This window comes from Oxyura jamaicensis, chromosome 3, assembly GCF_011077185.1.
Source record: "Oxyura jamaicensis isolate SHBP4307 breed ruddy duck chromosome 3, BPBGC_Ojam_1.0, whole genome shotgun sequence".
Taxonomy (NCBI): Eukaryota; Metazoa; Chordata; class Aves; order Anseriformes; family Anatidae; genus Oxyura; species Oxyura jamaicensis.
The window spans coordinates 40,939,799-40,956,431 of NC_048895.1; the positions used below are offsets into that span (position 1 = coordinate 40,939,799).

At 42.1% G+C, this 16,633-nt stretch overlaps 1 long non-coding RNA gene across 1 annotated transcript in view; it reads right to left on the bottom strand.

The window, feature by feature from the left end:
- Positions 1-434: 434 nt before the first annotated feature.
- Positions 435-16,633, bottom strand: part of LOC118165250 — a 35,322-nt gene continuing 19,123 nt past the window's right edge. Inside the window, exons 2-4 of the long non-coding RNA XR_004749941.1 lie at positions 5,273-5,503; positions 3,897-3,977; positions 435-1,416 (exon numbers count right to left, since the gene is read on the bottom strand). This is a non-coding gene — a long non-coding RNA (uncharacterized LOC118165250). The remainder of the gene's footprint in view (positions 1,417-3,896; positions 3,978-5,272; positions 5,504-16,633) is intronic.

The window sequence follows — 16,633 nt, forward strand, 5'->3', positions numbered from 1 at the left end:
TGTGATTGAGAGTATAAGGATAAGAACAGAAAGGTTTGGGGATGAAATCAACACCTTCAAAGCAGTAATATGACAAGGAAACGAGAAAAGAAGGTTAAGCCAGGTGTGTTACTGAAGATAAATAGCCTTATTTTTCTCCAGTATTTCATGGATCAATTTTCAATAGCTTAGTAGGAATCTGCTTGGTGGTATGTCTGTTGAAGATCTCCTTTTTTCTTTGTGTACTGCACTGTCCTTGCTGGGTCAGGGAGGGAGGGAGGAGTGCTGTTTCCTCTGCTTAAAGGACTTTCTCTATAGAAGGTCTCTATGGATATGTAAATAGAGAATTAAGTCAAATAAGAGGAGATTGAGTTCCTTAATTGGTTAGGACAAATGCTTCTCACTCAGCATCAAAGAACCTTGTGAAAGTAATAAGCATTTTTGTAGCCTGAGAGTTTTGAACTACAGGTATTTTATTTGATTATAGAAATTTTAAATGGTATGAGCTAATCAAATTTTAAAAGCAAAAGAAATTACTAATACTCTGAACATTAGAAGGCACGTGGATATAAGCCAATAAAAGGGAGACACTTAGCTAAATAAATAAGTGTCTGGTGAATATTATCTAAATGTTTCTCCCCTTAGGAATCCTGCTAAGCATGATTCAATTTATTAATATAGTTTAGTAGATGGGATTTCAATTATGAAAAGATAGTAATACTGTGAAGCAAGCAAGTAGGATCTTTCTCTAGGTAATGTCTTGCTGATTTGGTTACACACTAGGTTTACAAAAAATATCAGCATGCCTGTGTATGCAGGAAACATAATTCAGCATAGTGGACTTTCTGCCAGCATTATGCATGTCACCCTGGGACTTAGTCCAAATCACCTTAACAGGATTTTTTCCATTCCTTTTAAGTGCTAAAACATACTCTTCAGTGCATTTAGTACCTCATTCAGAGTGCATTTAACACATTAAGCCTAATTAGTCAGCAGAGTAAGGTCAAGAAATGCAAACAAATTTGCTGCAGACATGACACATTAGTTTTCAACACTACTATATCATGGTCCTTGATTTCAGCTGATGATAGAAGTCTTCTCTGAAAGTTTTCCTCTTAGTTCTGTGCATTTCCTTCTGTTCCCTGTGGCTGAGTACCCATGGAACATTTTGAAATTCGTGGATGAAAGGTATTCATCAAAGGCAGGGATCCTACCTCACATTGCCCAGCAAAACAGTCAGCAACCCACAGCAGTTTGACTCGTTCTCCGCAGATTCAAAGTCGTCGTACTTGTCACTATAACCTTGACAATTCTCCGCATTATCCGGTTCTCTCCTTCTTCAAACACTGCTTAAAATCTTCAGCATGTGAGTCACCCTGCCTTTCTAACAAGAGTGCTGAGCCTTGTTGAAGAGATTTCATTAGAATTCTCTCCAGGCTGGAATAGATTATAATAAGATTACTGTCACCAGCGGAGAGGAAACTGCAAAGGTAGATAAGAAGTTTTGAAGGTTGCTGGAGGTGTGAGGGATGCTAGAAAAATAGGACTCATACAAAATAAACAAACCAGTCAAATCCCCTTAGGAAATTTAGCAGTAAAGTTAGCAGTAAAGTTGCTAAAATGGTTGAAAAAACTCTTGGTTGACTTGTGATAGAAACCTTATACCATTCCTAGAAATGCCAGTGCAAAATAATTTGCAGATCCATGAGAATTTATGAAGAAAGACCCTTAATCACTTAAGACAAGCTTCTTTAACTCTCAGAATAAAACTGTAGTAACCTCCAACCATACCTATGGTTTACACTATGATTTACTTGTTAAAACAAGCTGGACTAACATGATACTTAGAGCTGATGAAGTATGCTATGGCTGGATCCAAAATGACTCCCAGGCACAGGAGCAGAGGTAGTAGATGGCAGGAGCCAGGAGACTGGAAGAAGCAGCTACTAGGTAACACCATTTCCCTCTTTGGGAAATAAATCACCTTTTCTGTCTTAGATACTTAGAGATGGAGTACAAGCTGCCACCATGCCCCAGCGCAACAACAGTAAAGCATTCCTAGGAGCCAAAATCAGGCAGAAAGAGAAGAGCACCAAAATTTTGTTCCATCCATCCTTTGCATTTAAGATGAGAGACTCAGCAGGACTGTAACTGGAGCACAAAACCCCTTTGTGCTTATTTGCTGATGGGGCAAAAACATGAGCCCTAGATTTTGGTTTGAATATGCATTTCATTGTAAAGAATGGCTTCATTCAACATTTCTCGCCAAAGAAACACATCTACTCAACTTTCCCAATAAAATCTCCTAATTGCATGAATGAGTGAAATTTATCAAACCTAACAAAATAGGAAGTCCTCTAATCCTGAGAAAGATTGTATCTTGAGTAGCAAAGAGAAATGGCAAAGACCAGGAAAACCAACAAAACACATTTGATGTGTTCTTTCTCGCCACTGTACATTCCACTTCCATAATAAAACACCCTCTCTTGTCACTAGTTGCAAATATAATAAATGTTCTTATGGCTAGCTGTTCCCCACCTCTTATTTTTCAAACACAAGAAATACAGCATGTACTGTATCTTTGTAACACTTCCCACAGATGATGTTCCTGGGATGAAAGGTATGGCAGAGACAGAAGGGTGATCCTGCAGAATCCAGCCTGGTATTCTCTGGTACCTCTTCATTGTAAGCACTTCAATAAAAAACAACCAACCACCACAACAATAAAACACACACAAAACCGAACAAAAAAAAAGCCAACCCACAACTCTGCAGCAAGCAGTTCATGCAGTTCTGACATATCTTCACAGTACCTTCCTCCTGTTATGAACATCACTACATTGGATTTTAGTGCAAATCCATCCAATATAAAAAATCATGAAGACAATCCTGCCTCTAGCCACATAATTTTTACTTTAAGATTAATATTTTCATTCCTTGATGTACACATTAAACCCCTCTAATCCTTACAAACATCACTGAAACACTTTTGAACTCTGGTGAAACAGAATGCGCAACTTATGTTGCTTTCTAATTAAAAAGTAAATGCTTGGTTTGTTGTTCATTTTTCTTGTAACTGCAGCTCAAAACAGTGCTCTCCTAAATTCACTCCTTATTTCCTAGAAATACAGTGATTTATAAAAGCCTATGCTATGATGTTATGTGAATTCTCTGACCTATGTTTGTCATTTCATTTATAAATGAGGATGTAGGACAGAAAATTGCTGAACAATATGCAAGTGTCTCTACTAAATATGCCATCTTTTTCTTGAGCATAGGGTACAAATTTGGTTTTCATACATACTCACTTTCACATATATCAAAGTGCTCTTTAATCCTGATTCAGCCAATAAATATACTCATGTGAGCTTTTGTACCTGCGGTGAATGTCACAGTTTTCAAGAACCTGCTTCATTAATTACAGGACTAAGGCTTTGGACTACAATTTGCACTTCTCCTTTTCTCTGGAGTCATTGCTGACACTTCTGTAATACTACAACTGCAGTAGGTTTGTTTTAGTTGCAATGTTGTTAGTTTAAGGAAAATAATTGCTAAGGACACGAGCACCTGGCAGATCTCAAATGAACCCAGTGCACAGTTCTGAACTCTCTTAATCCTGTATCTGCTGAATTCTGTATGGGTGATCCTCTGGTAGCAAGAGACTGCAGCTGCATCAGATGCATCTGTATGGAAACTCCTGCAGGTAATTCAATCTATGTGCCCATTCAGTCCTTGGTCTCTCTCTTGAGACTACCAAAGGCAGTAATTACTGCCAGGGTTTTTTTTTTTGAGATGTGGGTGCTTGCTCACTACAAGTGCAGATAACATCAGAGAACTAGCCAGGAAAGGCAAGATTTGAATAAAAAGCGACAAACAATAAATAATAATAAATAAAACATGAACCCGTATTGCTTAACCTGTCCTTTTACTCAGTCTTTTTGCTCAGTCATTACTACCTAGAACCTGGATTTTTCATCATTCACCAAAGAATATTAGTTCTATAGATAAAATCAAAGACAGAAGGGTCTCCGAAGCAAGGCTGTGGTAACGGTCAGAAATTTCTATCCCTCTAAAATTATGTTTCATCATTGATTAGACCCTTCTTCTTGGGAAATTCTTTTCAAAACATACTCTTTTTTTGGTATGTCAACCATTGCTAAATATATAAATGGAGCTTTCTCCACTCTTGAAATAGCCAAATTGACGTGGAGATGACACCTGTAGGACTTGCTTTACAAGTACTCAGTTTATGCATTCACAACTATAGTGCTGAACCTGCTTGTTACTTGGTCAAGTCTCTCCTAATCCTGTAGTCGTGTCTCCCAAGCAGACTTTAAGAGAATCAAGGTTCTTGTTCTTCCATCAAAGAACCAGGGAAAATTGAGCTGAAAAGGGAAAACATTTTGTTTATCACCTTACTGCAAGGTCAGATTAGCTGTGCATAAACATTCCTGCCAGACAGGCATTTTACTTGAAGTTTCCAGTGACGGAGAGCCCACTCTGAGGCAGAACTCCAGTTTCACTATCTGTACCATTAGAAAACTTTTCCCCGATGTTCAATGTGCTCCTCTCCTGCTCATCTGTTACATTCACAGTGAACCCACAGAAAATAATATTCCTCTTTTCTTGCCAGTTATCTCCTATGTGTGCCTGACAAACATTTCTATGCACTTCACGTATCTCTTACTGGTCCAAGAATACCATGCTGCTTTGGGATGGTGAAAGAGCTTTCCATCCCCTCTTTAGCACGTCAATCATAAGTTGGTCCTGACCTTATCTTAGTTCATGCATTTCTCTTTTCCCTTTTGTTTTTCTGTTTTTCCTGAGCTTTGCCTTCACTAAGCTGCCTTATTTTAGCGGTGGTGGGAATCTCCATCCTTGGAGAGCATCTGAGTTTGACTGGACAAAACCCTGAGCAACCTGCTCTCATGGCAAAGCCCTGCTTTGAGCAGCCAGTTGGACCAGATGACCTCCAGATGTCCCTTTCAGACTAAATTATTCCATGATTAATATGTGTAGCTTGGAACATTTAGGATGAATGTCCAGATTAGCCTTTACAAAAGTATCAGCTGTTTCGCATTAATTGCCAAGCAATGGATTTCATGTAACATCCTTCTCCTCTCCCCGTGACAGATGAATCATTATCTCATTATGAGAGAAGGTGTGACTTTACAAAGCCCTGTGCAATGGCACTTATTTTCTGAACAAGTATGTCCTGAAGTTTAATTGGGCAAGGGAAGTACCCTTCCTTTTTCCTCATTTAGACCCAGTCACAAAGTCTGTTTCTGCTTACCTATTCTGATTGATTGCTGCTGGGTTTTTCCATTTCAGCTTTTAAATAGATTTTCCTTCCTCCTCACAGAGGCTTCTCTGCTCACAGATATTCAGCTTAACCTTCACATCTGCAGTGCTGGACCAGCCTCAGCATTAGGCAGCGTGAGTTGTCTCCTCTCCGCTTTGTGCTTTCCAGAGACAGAGAACACAGCAGGAATGACAGCTCTCACTCTCCTGGGTGGCTGAGTCACTGGCCCAAATAAATGAAACTCCATTAATTATGAAGGAGTTGGCAATAAATAAACAAACTCTCATCTGTGAAGATTTGCTTTATTCAGGTTTAACTAACCAATTGCTCCTCCGGTAACCGTTGGGATAAATGAACAAAATTTTGCATTGCAACAGCTGTACCGGAATTCATTTTTTAGTTCAACTTTTTATTGCTGATTGCATTTTAGTGGTGATAATACAAATAGAAAGCCTAATATTTATGTAAGAGCTCTTGTCCCTTGCTCCCTGAATTTATTTTATTTAAAACTCTTCCCCTTTTTTTCCCAGCAAATAAGATAACTCAGGGCTTTAATGATCAATTCTCGCTTTTCCTGCCATTTGTGGGCATTGTAATACAACAGAAGTAAGTGCTCTGCCAAAAAAAATCTGCATTTCTTTTCCATATTCACCCAGCTGGGACCGATCAACTATTAGTTAGAAAATTAGATTGGAATCTTATAGAATATGATTCACTTTTCCAAATAACTAGATCACGAATTGAATGGGCAAAGGCACAAATGGCTCAAGATGGTATCTTTCTGCCAGCTCTGACTCTAGAAAATTCACTGTCCTGAAGTATGTGGCAGTCTCACTACAGATTGCTTGGGAAAAAATAGTTTCAAGGTGTTTTCTATAGGTATGAATGAAATGCTGTAAAATATTTATTGTGCCTAGGGAAACCAAAGAAATGTAATGATTACAATATTGTGGATGTTACGTACAAGACCTCCCCTGCATTCTTAAGCCTGTAACCTCATCACATAGCCATTTTCCAGCTGTCATAGGACAACCGTGGAGTGTCTCTTCCTGCTTTGCTACAAGTATGAAGCTGAGCTTTCCAAAACACAGTCCTTGACCACCAGCTTTCTGTGTTTTCTGTGTGCTGTTCATTAAGTTTAAGTTTCAAGAGCCGATTAACCATAGCAAATCTGATCTCCTGCTTATCTCCTGCTAAATTTGGATTTTAAAAAATGTTACATATCTCAAAGCACAATTACCCTCTTCACTGTCCTCATCTCCATATATGTACCATAAAATCAATATATTTATTTTTTTTGTTTGATATTTCTCACATGCAGGAAATACTTGAAGAAAGCCCATGTTTCATTGTCTTGAAGTCACAGGAGTGGAATAATGAAGATAATCCTATGCTGCTAGTAGGGATAGAGTTATTTTGAAAATAGCTGCACTGACTGGAGGTTCATTTATCCCTACTTTTTCCCTTCCATCTGCATTGGGTTAAGCAACCACCAAATATTTGGAAAATTTTCTAGTTAAAAAACCCTCAAGGCTCTACAAACAAGGTGCTGACCTGTCTTCTGCAGAGATTACTGTGTTGGCTAGTCACGTTCTGTACATAGGGTACAGTACTCACAGAATTTACATACCTTCATTGCAGCTATTAAGAGTTTGGAGAATTTTGTACAGCTGGTCTCCTATCAGAGCAAAACCGATGAAGGGTAAAGCTGTCAACACTTTCAAAACATATGCATGATCAAGCTACATAACTCCCTTTTTTTCTTGGTGGGCAGAGTCTCTCAAGGATAAGTTACTACCCAGAGAGGAGAGAAGGAAGGTGCTGAATGGTTCTGCAGACAGTTCTGTTTCATGCTAGTCAAAACCCCAGTATCACATCACATCCAATGAGGAGTACAGCCTTTCTGGGGATAGGATGGATTGTTTTCCTCACCCAGCTTGCACATTGGCTACCTGACTCTGGGACCTGCATTTCCTGCATGGATCACACTCAGACTCCAGGCAGGGCATTCATATGGATGGAAAATGGCAATCAGTCCTTGTCATGGGAGGATTTGCTCAGTGGTCCTCAAGCAGAGCACAGAGCTCAAGGGGCACTCTCAAACTCAGGTTGACTTAAAGGCAGCAGCAGCCCATCACCAGTCGTGGTATTTCCATGATAATAAAGTCCTTATTGTATCTTGAACTGTAACAACCCCCATCTGTTATTAAAATGGTACTCCTCAGAGCTACTAGGTACATTCTCAGAGAAGGTCATCTATTACTGATGTATTTTTAATAGAACAACTGTCTCTAAGGAAATCACTGATCATTGCAACTAATGACCAGAATATTACAGAATTTAATTAATAGTTGTATCAGCACACCAGCTAGCCACTTGGAAAAAGAGTTTCCTTGACCTTTAAAGGATTTCTAATCCATTTAGAAAATACCTATGTTAGAAGCCAGACAAAGAAAAACCAAGTTCCAGGCCTCAAAAAACTAATGAGAACCCATTTGGACTCTGCAAAATCATTGCATAACCATTCTACGTATAATCTACTATTACTGCTCTGTGAAACTGCAGCCAGAGGAACTGGAAGATCCCACTCCCTGCTCCTACTCACGTGCATACCTATATTGTGGTGGCGTTCAGCCCCATCCATGCGACCACCAAGCCTCCCAGGCCCACCTTGGTCAACACTCCCTTGGGCAGCTATGTCTCTGCCCACTTGGGTAAGGGCTTCCAGACAGGGCCCTACAAGTTTGTACTGGTAAGGGCTAACCTCTCTGGTGCCTTGGCCCACAGCACGACACTTGGCTTGAGGCTCCTACAAACACCAAACAGTGCTCCTCCAGTTGAATAATTACTTATATATAAAGCTCAAATTGCATAAAGCAATGATTAGGCTGGGTCATGGTCTTCCAGAATGATGCTTTTAGAGCACGTTCTTGTTCTGTCGCCTGTCTTTAAGCCTTTAAACGATCTGTTTGCCCATCCCCCTGAATGGGCAAGAGTAAGTACATGTCACACTGACACTGAGTCAAGTGAGAGAGCAAAGCCAGGGGAACAGCAGGATTCCAAAAACAACTGGAAAAAAAAGACCTGTTGGCACCAATGTAAAAGGACTTTGCAGGAGAAAACACGGATCAAAGATGTTCTTATGCATCTGTTGATTGTATCATCAGCTGCTGGGAAGAACTAGTTGGCTGATACTTCCTCTGAGTATAACAGCAAATATTAGGAAGATGGAAAATGTTTCAAATACGTTTAGAAAAATGAGGCAGAGGAGAAACTGGAGATAGGAGCTCTGAAGAACACAGAAGTCTGAAGCCCTATGAAGCAAAAAGGGTCTCCAGGCAACACTAGAGATCACAGGAAAAGTCACTTCATGCAAAAAGCAAAAATGTAATTCTGAGAGAAACACCACAATGTAATTCTGAGATAATCACGGGTGTTCAGTACAGAACAAACACAGCTCGCACAGAGTGTTTACAAAGGTAATCATCTCTGCACATGCTTCAACACAAGAACACAATGGCTTTATTTATAGGTGTCTATTTTAAATTATAATGGTCCTAATGTAACATTGGTTTACTATCTGTCCTATTTTCCCAACTACATTTTTTTTTTTCATATTCATATGGTGCCTTGAATTCCAGTAATGTATTTTGAGAGCCACGTGGAAAGAACACACCAGGAGTGACCGGCAGAATCTCCCCAGAGACACATTACTCTGAGCTGGTCAGCTAAGAAGCACTTTTCACAGAGTACTTCTACGAGGTACTCAAAGTTCTTTAAATAAAGACTTCATGCCGTACACAACCTGGCAGAGAACCTTTGCAGCTACAGGATCAACCTGTGTCTGAGCTTGGCTGAGCCTGCTCAGTTCTTCCCCCTGCAAAGCAACCTACGTGCAGTTGCCACGAGCTGCCCCCAGCTAGGACAAGGCCAGAGGGGAGCCCTGCACAGAACAGTTACTGATCCTGCTGCTGATGGCATCATGAAAACTGCCCTTTCCAGCTCCTGTGGAGCCATCAGGCTGTGCATGTCTACCCTGGCAGGAGCCTAAGGAGCTTAGGATATACGACTTCTGCATCTCTCCTCTCAGTTGTAAGGTGCAGGATGATGTCTCCTGTGGGCTGCTACCCAAAGCAGCTGCCTAGGAGAAGAGACACCTTTCCTATAAAATGAACTTTAGGACACCTGCTTCTCAGTTCCTTTCACTTCATGGTACTACATAAACTTAAAAGGAACAGAAAACAAACAAACAAAAAAAAAAAGTGGTGGATAATATACGTGTCCTGGGAGAACCTTCTCCATTCCCCAGACTTTTCACTATCCTGCTTTCCTGCCCCACCACAAAATGGCTGCCTCCTTTGTATGCTTGAAGGCCACACACAGGGCTAGATGCCTCTTGCTGCAAGCACAAGTCCTGTAACATTCAGGAGGAGGCACAAAAGAGGAGTCTTCCAACTCAGATCCGTTAAAAAAATGTTAAAGAGATATTACAATGTGTGTATAAAATAGAAAATTAAAAGTAGAAAAAAAAAATAAACCAAATACAGCTTTTTCCTTCAGCGCAGAAAACGTGGTAAAGGAAAGTTCTGCTCTTGTTTAAGCGCATTATGAAGAGAGAAAGACAAAAGGAATCAAATGAGGTACCTTCCTTGACAGGTCTTGCCTTTGAATCATGTATTTAAAATGTATTTTATGCTCCCCTACTGCTCATGGTTTCCTAGACACCAAATCTCCCCATTTTTCACCACTGCCCCAGTACAAGTGTCAACCAGCACCGTCTTCTACTATTGTCTGATCTTTAAATGGGCTCCCCATCTGCACTGTCATACCTGTCATTTGGGCTTGGTTTATTTAGCACAAAAGCAAAACATGAAGGGCTCTGCTGTGGTGAGCTTAACTCTCTCAGAGGAGCAAGAGTGCAGTCTTTTCCTACTCAGTCTTTAGAGACTTGCACCAAAGTGGGATTTATTCTACCCACAGATGCAGTGATGAGAACACAATCCTGCCCTTGTGCAACTCACACACTTCCAGAAAAGGAAGAAAAAAAATATTAAAAGCACTCAGAGACATCATAACCATCGCTCTGTCTCACAGTATCACCTCTTTGCCTAGGAGGAGTGAGGAGCTGCGCAGTGAGGGCCTGGAGCAGGAAGCCTTGGGGCAGCGTTCACTCGCTCTGACAACCCAAGGATGCTCTGACTCGAGCAGATGGTGCTATGCTTGGCTTCAGTATGTTTTAGAAGATCCTCGGAGGGCAATTGCCCTTTAAAATAACTTGCACAATATGGTCTGGACAGATACTTTCTCCCATTTTCCAGCCAAGAGGTCCCACGAGGCCAATGAGGAAGGGAAACTAACTTCTTGTGAGCATACGAGCATACTTAGGGCCAGAACAGGCCTGTGAAGAAGAGGAATCTAAATGAGCACAACAGTGACATCCAGAGGGCAGAGACCAGCAAGCAGGGCTTTGCCAAACAGCCTTCAGAAAAACAAATGGGGTGGGTTTCGAGTCCACTGGATGGTAGGCTTCTCTTGTTAGTCCCTGACAAGTGGAGCGTTATCCAATGTATTTAACTCCCCAGGAGACACTTGTCAGACATAAGGACTGCCATAGCCCTCCTTTCCCTGGGTAAATGGAGATGCATCTTCCTACAACAAAGAGCAGGAGAGTGCTTGACACAACACGAAACAAACCAGACCGCTTCAGCAGTAGCCTTATCCTGCTGAGGCAAACGAAGGGAGCTGGAGCAGCACTATCAGACCATGCAGACTTGTCACCTCTGCTCCTGGGGAACAACTTCCTGCTCTTTTCCCTGTAGTGTTGTGAGTGTTATGAGCTTTCTGCAGTTCTGGCTGTCTGAAATAGCTTTTTTGTTTCTCCCCATTGCACGAGTGCTCGCTGCCTCTCCAAGTCTCTTAAGCCGTTTCTTCCATCCCACCAGCTCCTCTCTGTCACCTCTCTTCTGAGTCTGTGATTCTACATGCTTTAATACACCTCGAAGTTGTACCAAACCAGGCTGCAGCTTTCACCAGGATTAACTAAAACTTGTTTGTGCAAGAATGTCGGATCCCAGTCATGACACAGATAAAATGCAATGTTCCTGCTGCTATGGGAGCAGGAATTTCAGACTCCTTCCCTACACAACAAATTCTATATGTGTGGTAGATGTGCAATAGATGTTTGACCCCTCCAGATTAGACTTGGATGGTATTTTACCTGCAGCAGGTGTAAAGGTGCAGGTGCAGCCCTGCTGCACAGCAAGAGCAGACTGGGTTTCACTTGACTGTGGCTTAGCAGGGTTTCTATTTGCTCTGGCAGGAACAGAAATCCCAGAGGGGGAGACCATTATCCTATTTACTGAGTCACGATGATTCACTTAGCATTCAGCTTCCATCAGATAGAGCAGCTCCTGGAGCTTAAACTAAATCTGTTTCCATCCTGCTGTGATTTCAGTTTCTCATTGGTTTATCCAAACTTTTACTTTCTGAGGCAAGAAAGCAAGACTGGATGTTTATTTATTTATTGTAGATACATTTGGAGAAAGCTACAGATACATTTGGAGAAGCTAGTTTAAAGTACAAGGAGAAGGGAAAAAAAAAAAAAAAAAAAGCACTCTGTAGAGTTAAAATCCATAAGAAGTTCATGCATTGTTCAGAAAAAGAGTTCCTAAGTCACTGAAGGACTATAAGTTTCATGCTGTAAACTACCATGAAAACAACTTGAAAGATTCATTCAAATATATATATATATAAATATAAAAGGCCATCCCATGGCTGATAGCCAGTATCAGACAGGCTCTTTCTCTCCCTGAAGCCCAGTGCTACAGAAGGACCTGTGCCATGCCCAGGAGCAGACGGAGCACCCAGCAGAACCACAGCTCTTCCCCTCCACTCTCGTGGAGAAAAAGAGCTCCCCCTCCAGCCTCAGGTATTGCATTCTGCTCCAGAAATTCTCAGCGAGCGTCTCACTGCTGCTGTACATCTCAGGTGGACACAGCATGTTCAGAGCACATTACTTGCTAATGTTCAGGAGAACCTCTATTTTCAGCAGCGTAACAGATCCTAACCCTTTTTAAAGTTAAAGAAAATCCCCAGATTTCAACATGATTTCATGATTTAGATTTCAACATGTAAATCCATTTCTTGCCCATACGGTTTAGAAAGCATAGCCTGAGCTTGAAGATACACAATGTGTCAGGATTTCTGCTGAGCAAGAAACACATAGAAATTTAAAAGGATTGTGATGCTATACATTAGAGCTCTGTTCCAGCCACATTCCTTGAAATAGATGTTACTGTCCTACTTTGATATATTTGTTCAGGTTTCCCTCACTGTGTGAGGAAAGAGGTTTCCCATGAGCCTTTTAAGCAGCATCAAACACTGCAAACCTTAGGAACATGTTTTCTCAAACTGCTCTACAGCGAGTAGAGGAACTAATTCCAGGAGGAGGTGGGTTAGCACTGATAACACATTTCCAAAATATATTTTGACAGCTCAGGTGGCTTGATCTATTTTTCATGGCAAAGCAAAAGATTTAAAAAGTGTCTCTGACCTCTGCTCATGCAGCTGGTGTGCCAATACTCCTCAAAGGCTATGGATCCTGCAGGCTCCAGTGCTTCAGAGCTGGGACAGCCTTGCCAGCAAGGATTTAAGGTGTCCAGGTCCTGGCACGGAAACATTAGATTCGGGAACGATTCAGAGCAAAAGCTCTGCCAAAGCTCCTAGGCTTCTAGAGTTGAGACCAAGAAAGTTAAAGAGCAGCAGCAGATTCAGCTCTCAGCCATGCTGCAGGACCACTAGACACTGTGTCCAGCTCAACCTGGGAAAGCTCAGAAGGTTTGAAGTCCTTTATCCCATGTACGTTTCTGAAGGCTTTCAAGTATCCCTGTATGATGGTTGAGGAAGGAGGTTGAGGAAGAAGGCATGCACCTTACTTCTTAATGACCCTGGCATTTATTTATTTATTTATTTTGCTGTCTGATCTGTACGTTCCAAAGGGTAGATGTCTGCAGTTGTCTGAGGGATGAACATTTTTCCCTTGGGGAACTCAGAAGTTATTTTCTTCGAGCAACTTCAGTCAGTCCCAAATACTCTTTCTTCCAGTTTTTACCACTGTCTGTTTTGTTTATACTAACTCAGAAAAGTTAGGGAGTGCAACATCACTATGTTTACTAAAGTAAAAAGAAGAAATGTTGGCATCTCATGGAGAGGTTTTCTGTAAAGGCCTGCTGCCATGGCTAATAAGTGGCAAGATGAATCAAAGAAAGAAAGTTGAGAGTCTGGAAACCATCAAGTACTTCCAAAAATCAGATGTTATGAGTGCCCGCAGGTTCCCTGAATGGCAACTGGATTGGACTGTGACTAATAGGAAAGATCTGTGGTGAGTTGGACTGGAAAAGCTGCTTGAGTGCAAGTTAGTGCCAAACAAGTAAGCTTCACAGAAACTAGCGAGCAAGGACAATTGTTCTGCTCTTGCTTACTGACCCTCAGGAAAACACACACAACTTTACCAATAAAGAGGAAAGAAAATCTTACCACATGCCCCATCTGGTTACATGAAAAATTCTTCAAAAGAGATAAAAAATAAACAGAATTAAACAAAATATAAAATATTGAACAATAACAGCAGATGTAAAATATTCACATTAATGAATAATTCATATTAATATTCACATTCTTAAATCATTAAGGATAAGTGACAACAGGAGCTGACATTATTAGGGAGCAAAAGATAGATGCAAGAAAACTTGAGAACACTGCAAGACTGAGAAGGGGAGGAATTATGTGCAGAAAAAGATGAATTATTTCATACCCTCATTGCTTCAGTCTTCAGAGGAAAGCAGAATAGCATCATATACCTGTATACCTACACACTGTTTGATATCTCCTTTCTCCAGCTGGCCTTTGTTCCCTCCTCTGTTCATCTGAGATGCTGGATGGCATTCACCCAGGAGTTACTCAGAAGGCAGCTAACACGCTCTGTGAACAGTTTTGAAGAACTCTGGAGGATAGGAAAGGTCCCATGGCAGTGGTAATAGTGCTTGCTCTCCCCATCAAGTCACAGCAAATAAATGCACAAAAAGGTCCTGTAAAATTTTGCATTTGTCACCGTAACTGTGATGGGGAAAAGGCCAAGAGAAGATCTATTAAAACAACTGTGTACTACGGACTTGAGTGATGGACTAGCAAATACATTTCTGAAGAGTGTAGACCAAAGCTTAATCCTGCTTAAGGTCAGGATTGAAATTCAGAGTGCTTCTTCTATTTATCAAGCTCAATCTCAAGTCAAAAACTGGAACAGATTTCAAAGAGTGCAGAATACCACACCACAAAGGGAAGGAAAGCTGATGAATGGTGCACAAATGGAAGGCTCCTCCAGGCTGCAATAATACAGGGAATGGGCGTGGGGGAATATATCAGATCAAACAGAAGGAATCGACAAAATCCACATTGTTAGCAGGGAAAAAAAAAAAAAAAAAAAAAAAAAAAAAAAAAAAAAGCAGAGATATTTTTAAAGTACATGAATGAGTCAAAAAAAATATTTATAAGACAAGGAAGCTGAGTATCCTTCCATTCAGCACTGGATGGGCTCACAGTAACGTGAGCAGTCCTGGGGAAAGCTCCCTTGGTGAATCATAGAAAAATTAAGGTTGGAAAAGACCTCCAAGATAATCTGGTCCAACAATCCCCCTCCCACCAATGTCGCCAATAAACCATGTCCCTATGCACCAGGTCCAAGCTTTCCTTGAACACTCCTAGGGACAGTGACTTGACCACTTCCCTGGGCAACCCGTCCCAATACCTGACTGCTCTTTCTGGGAAGAAATGTCTCCTCATGGTTTTATTTGTTGAAGGGTAGTGCTCTTTGTTCAATTCTTTGTTTTAATTGTTGAAGAGTAGGGGCATGACATTTCCATTTTTCCACTCACCAGGGACATCGTCTGACTGCCAGGACTTTTCAGCTACGATGGAGAGAGGCTTGGCAACTACATTGGCCAGTTCCCTCAGGACCCTGGGATTCATGTCATCAGTTCCCACAGACCTGTACCTCTTCAGATTCATCAGGTGGTGTCGAACCTTCTCTTCACTTACAGTGGGTGGAACTTTGATCCCCCAGCCTCCATCTGTGGGTTCAGGGAAATGAAAGACTTGGGAAGCCTGCCTACCAGTGCAGAAGGAGGCAAAGAAGTTGCTGAGTACCTCAGCCTTGTCCATGTCTGTTGTTACCAAGTACTCAGATATAGAAACTCGCTCCTACTATAAGAAATTAGCCACCTATAATCACTTACACACTGCTATTTTCACCCGTCAGTCTGTTTTCACAAATGTTCGAGGCACATGGTGGCCCTCGGGGACTCCTGCTGTCACCCCAGCGCAGCAGCCCGAAGGAAGCTGGGTCCTCTCTTGTGCTCTTCCCTGAGGCTCTGCGCAGAAGGGCTGCCACCTCTCACACTGGAAGCTGGGGGATGGGAAAGAAGCACTCACACAACCCCTGAGAATCGGCAACAGAGTTCTTTATTGCCAGGACATCCTGCAGGTGAGCCTGTGGGATGTCCGAGGTGTTTGGCGGCTCCAAGCTAATGCTTGGGATGGAGCCTGAGAGAAGATGAGTAGGGAGCTGGCCGGGCACTGTTGTGATGCTGTTGGTGCTCTCGGATGGCAGAGAGCAAAGACATACTGCAGGAGTCCCAGGTCTGTTCTGGCGCAGGTGAATCCACTTCCATTGCCTCCTCCACATGTTTTGGTGGATCCAGCTCCATGGGCTCGACAGTGTTTGGTAAGAGGATAAGCCAGTCTTTGCCCAGGAACGCCCGAACGGGATGCCTTCTGTCCGGAATGTTTTTAGGCCAGGATGATGAACCAGGGGGTCATCCCATGCCACTGTCGGTTTGATTTTCAAGTGTGGGTTCCATGCTGCCACCTGTTTTACGGCCATGCCTGGGTGCCACGCTGTGTTCCCGACCATGGGCACACCTCTGCTCCCCACAGCTGCCTGCCTGATGTTCCTGGCTTTGCCCCACACCACTGTTGCGCCTATGGTAAGGCCCAGGCCCCCTGTTGCTGGGTGTTTGAGGGGGCACCCTGTTCCCCACATCATTGCGGTACCAGTTGTATCACCTATATCTGTTGGTGGGCTGTGCGCCAGATGTCCCTCAAGCACTGATACCCCTTGTGCTACCAGCACTATTCCTCTGCCCACAACATGTTTCCTTCTTAGCTGCATTCCTTCTTGGTGCTTTTTCGGACGCCATCGCTGTCCTTGCACACCAAGCAGGGCCACTTCTCACCTTTCACAGAATCACAGAACAGTCTAGGTTGGAAGAGACCTCCAAGATCACCAAATCCAACCTC